Consider the following 4,722-nt stretch of genomic DNA (forward strand, 5'->3'; position numbering starts at 1 on the left):
AGGTAAGTTGTGAGTACTGCAAATCTTTGAAATGCAACCGCATTGTAAATGAGACTCAAAAGTTTTAAGAAAATTATATAAAAAACCCCGCTACTCCGAAAGGGAAAAGCTATAGAAAATGGATGGATGGATCGTTGGATAAATAAAACAACTAGACAGCACATCAGCTCATTTTAAAATGTTAACATAAAAAAATAAAAACATGTTATAAAACATTTATTTGATAAATGTAGTGAAAATTGTCATCGTCGAGTACCAGTATTGGTTTCAATGGGTACCGGGAATTATTACCCTATTGGTTCTTTTTAAAAGTAGCTTGAAGGCCTAAACAAATGTTCTTCGCTTTTCATGTTTTTTAGTAAGTAAGTACATAAGTACATTTTATTTATAAAGCGCTTTTCACAGATAAAATCAAATACGTGAAGTAAAACAAAAATTCAATTCAAAACAACAGGGGCAACATCATAAAAAAGGATACAGAGTGGATTAAAAATGATAGTTAAAAGCTGCATTAACTAAACGCTTTACTAAAAAGGGAAGTTTTCAAATGTTTCTTAAAAGTTTCAACACAGTCAAGATCACGGAGGGACAGGCACAAATTGTTCCAGAGTCTGGGAGCTGTAGCTTGGCCAAGTCCCACGTCTTTTAAAAGAAGTTTTGGGGATCTTTAGAAGGCCTGATGACCGGAATTTAAAATGTACAATTTGCAAATGCCTCATGGCCAATTATGCAAATTAGAGATGACATCATTACATCAAATAATACACACAGGACTTGGTGAGCTGGTCAACTTAAAGGGGAACATTATCACCACACCTATGTAAGCGTCAATATATACCTTGATGTTGCAGAAAAAAGACCATATGTTTTTTTAACCGATTTCCGAACTCTAAAAGGGTGAATTTGGTGATTTTAACGCCTTTCAATTTTTCGCTGTCGGAGCGATGACCTTTCACCCCTGACGTTACAATGGGAAGCAAACCACCATTTTCTCAAACACATTACACACACAAGTCTAATCAGTTCTGTTATTTTCCGTTTTTTCGACTGTTTTCCGTACTTTGGAGACATCATGCCTCGTCGGTGTGTTGTCGGAGGATGTAACAACACTATCAGGGACTGATTCAAGTTGTCTTACGTGGAGTGTGCATCGATTAGCACGGCATGCTAATCGATGCTAACATGGCAGAAATGGCAAGAATGTGTGGATATCCTGCGACACTCAGAGCAGATGCATTTCCAACGATAAAGTCAACCAAATCACAAAGTTGAGTTTTGTTGATGTTATTAACTTATGTGCTAATCAGACATATTTGGTCACGGCATGACTGCCAGGTAATCGATGCTAACATGCTATTTAGGCTAGCTGTCATTATGCCTCATTTGTAGCTGTATTTGCATCCAGCCTTTCCCTCCACTCACATTTAATGCCAAACAAACACTTACCAATCGACGGATTTAAGTTGCTCCAGTGGTCAAAAGATGCAATCGTTGGTTAGAAGGCGATCGCCGAATATTTTCAATAGCTATTCGCTCAATAGCTTCAGTTTCTTCTTCAATTTAGTTTTCTGTTGAATCGCTTAAGCCGCTGAAATCCGAGTCTGAATCCGAGCTCTTGCTTTTCTATCCACCATGTTTGTTTGTATTGGCATCACTATGTGATGTCACAGGAAAATGGACGGGTGGATTTACAGATAGCGAAAATCCGGCACTTTAAAGTCTTTTTTCGGGATATTCCATGATGGGTACAATTTTGAAAAAAACTTCCAAAAATAAAATAAGCCACTGGGAACTGAATTTTATTGGTTTTAACCCTTATGAAATGTTGATAATGTTCCCTTTTAATAAACTGGGTCGATTCAAGTTTATGGTATTGTTGAAAAAATGCTCGTCTGCATCCTAAACACAGGGGATGAGCCTGCACACTAAAACATGCTGGGGTTTTCTGACAACCCAATTTATGAGTTGGGTTAAATTATTGAATTATTATTACGAAGATCAATCCATTTTTTGGGTTATAAGGGTATTATCTTAACTAAATATCTAGGTTTTCTAAACTATTAACCATTTTTGGGTTGTTTCTCAATGACTAACGCATGTTTGGGTACAGGTTTTTTTTTTTATTAAAAAGGTACTTTTTTCTTGAAGGGAATTTTATTAAGGATTAATCTCATTAACATTATTCAAAATCAGACATCTTATGTAAATGAAAATATTTCAGCCTGCTATATAGGACTACTAATGTCAGGATCCGTCATGTTTAGTTTTTGACTCCCTCAGTTCCCGTTTTGAGCACCCGTGGGTTTGTGTTTCAGTTGCCATGACTGCAGATTGTTTTCACCTGCCTCTGATTAGTGTTCGAGACGCTCCCCTGCTCCTGGGCACTAATCAGAGAGCTACTTATTCCCTAGTTAGCGCCACACTCAGTCTGGCTTTCTTATTTGCTTCCAGGCAAAAGTTACAACGGTACTAATTTGATTCCTGAGCTAAGCTTCACCTTTTTGTTTGCCTGTTTACAAGGTTGTTACGTTCCACGTAGTGGTGGTTTATTGTTTGTGTTTCTTCTTCTTTCGTTTGAACAGGTCACACTCAACCACGACCTGCCAATCAACCGGTTTCTGTTCCCAGCTGTTCCTCATTTCACCTGTTGATCAACCAGCCAATCCCGGTCCACTATTCATCCTCCTGTGCTGCTTTAAATCACCTGCTCACCACTGGAAAGGGGAATTCTTTTTCTGACATGCTGTCTGGAGTTCTGAGAGACCCTACTTTGTCTTTGGCGACACTTTTTTTTTCTCTTCAGTTTTTTGGACCTTTCAACCTTTGTGAGTATCTGCAGCCTAGTCTTGGGAAAGGTTAGACAGAGGCCTCTATACACTACACACGTAGGATTTTTGTTTGCCATCTGGAACGTAACAAAGGTAAGCTTTTCTTGTTCGCTATTCTGTTAGCTTCCTGTGCCTTTGGCACGCTGGTGCTCTTTTGTTTGAATCCCACATGTTTATTGGACAATCAATTATTTCCTTACCTGCACGTTGCCTCCTAGGAAAACAATCCACGCAGTAAAGTGCGACCCCGCCGTGACAACTATGACCATACACTGCAATTCTTGTAGAAATGTCACTCATATCTTGGTTTTGAGTATATTTTAATGGAATAAAAATAATTTGATCAGTAGTTGGGAAAGAGTAGGACAAACCAGCAGTAAAATGTATCATTTTTAACCAACTATTGGGTTAAAGAGCGCAAAATTGCACAACCCAATAGTTGGGTTTGGAATAACTCAACATTGTAGTCAGCTTACATCCAACGGTGTGATTACTTCTTTGACTTGGGTGCGACATGCAATGCACTTCCTTCAACAACTGATCAGATGATGAGTTGGGTGTCACTTCTTTGAATCCTGTGGCTGGATCCAATTACATCTCCATAGTCAACACATTGATCAAGTCCTCCAACTCTAGTCCAGCCAAGATCTGTTTTCTGAGCGAAGGGTTCATTGTCTCTACCTGACACGACTTCTCCGGGTACCAGAGCTTGTGAACAGTTGTGACCTATTAGTCAGGAAGCTTGTTTAGTATTTTCTGGTTCTCATAGCAGTCATTTAGAATTTGAAGACTCGGTATCTGTAGCATTGCAACTTCGCAACCGTTGAGAAAGTCTGAGAACCCTCTCAGCTCCACATTATCCTTGGATCCAATTCTTGGCCAGACTGAGAGCTCATCTCTGAAAGCTTTGGCGATTAAAAATGGACTACCATACCAGCTTGAGTGTGTGGTGTACGACAGCTTTGCGTACTTCAATCAATCAATGAATCAATGATTATTTATATAGCCCTAAATCACTAGTGTCTCAAAGGACTGCACAAACTACAACAACATCCTTGGTAGAGCCCACATAAGGGCAAGGAAAACTCACACCCAGTGGGACGTCGGGGACAGTGACAATGATGACTATGAGAAACCTTAGAGGGGACCTAATGCTATGGATGTCAAGCGGGTCTCCTGCGTCAAGTTCTTACCATAGAAGACTTGGCCCACTGAAGCAGGTAGAGGCCATGAGATCTTTGGTCTGAGTCCATTATGATCAGTAGTTGGGAAGTAGTAGGACAAACCAGCAGTGATATGTATAATTTTTAACCTACTATTGGGTTCAAGGAACGCTAAATTGCGAAACCCAATAGTTGGGTTTGGAATAACCCAACATTAAAGGCCTACTGAAACCCACTACTACTGACCACGTAGTCTGATAGTTTATATATCAATGATGAAATATTAACATTGCAACACATGCCAATACGGCCTTTTTAGTTTTTCTAAATTGCAATTTTAAATTTCCCGCGAGGTATCGTGTTGAAAACGTTGCAGAATGATGTTTATGTTGACGCGTGCTTGTGACGTTATTGGTGGATTGCAGCTGCCTTTAGCACCAAAACACAGCCGGTGTTTCTTTATTTGTTGTGAAGCTTTAACAGCGGTCAAGCGAACATGTTTCTCTACGTCAACCAGCAGGTTTTTGGATGGGGAAATTGTGATTTTAAGTTGGCTCTTACCGGAGACTTGAGTGGATTATGCGACCTCATCCTGCAGCTCAAAAAGGCAGCTGTGATCTTGGCTTCTCGGCTTCTCTCAGAGACACTGGCGTTCACCGCAGCCATCCGACTTTCAGGTATAACTTTATAATCTCACTAAAATACTATTAACACAATAAGCAGATAAGGGA

The 4,722-nt window shown here is 39.7% G+C and overlaps 1 long non-coding RNA gene across 1 annotated transcript in view; it reads left to right on the forward strand.

The window, feature by feature from the left end:
* Positions 1–3,224, forward strand: part of LOC133539461 (uncharacterized) — an 18,388-nt gene extending 15,164 nt beyond the window's left edge. Inside the window, exon 3 of the long non-coding RNA XR_009803390.1 lies at positions 2,583–3,224. This is a non-coding gene — a long non-coding RNA (uncharacterized LOC133539461). The remainder of the gene's footprint in view (positions 1–2,582) is intronic.
* Positions 3,225–4,722: the final 1,498 nt, after the last annotated feature.

Source organism: Nerophis ophidion, linkage group LG21 (genome assembly GCF_033978795.1).
Source record: "Nerophis ophidion isolate RoL-2023_Sa linkage group LG21, RoL_Noph_v1.0, whole genome shotgun sequence".
NCBI lineage: Eukaryota > Metazoa > Chordata > Actinopteri > Syngnathiformes > Syngnathidae > Nerophis > Nerophis ophidion.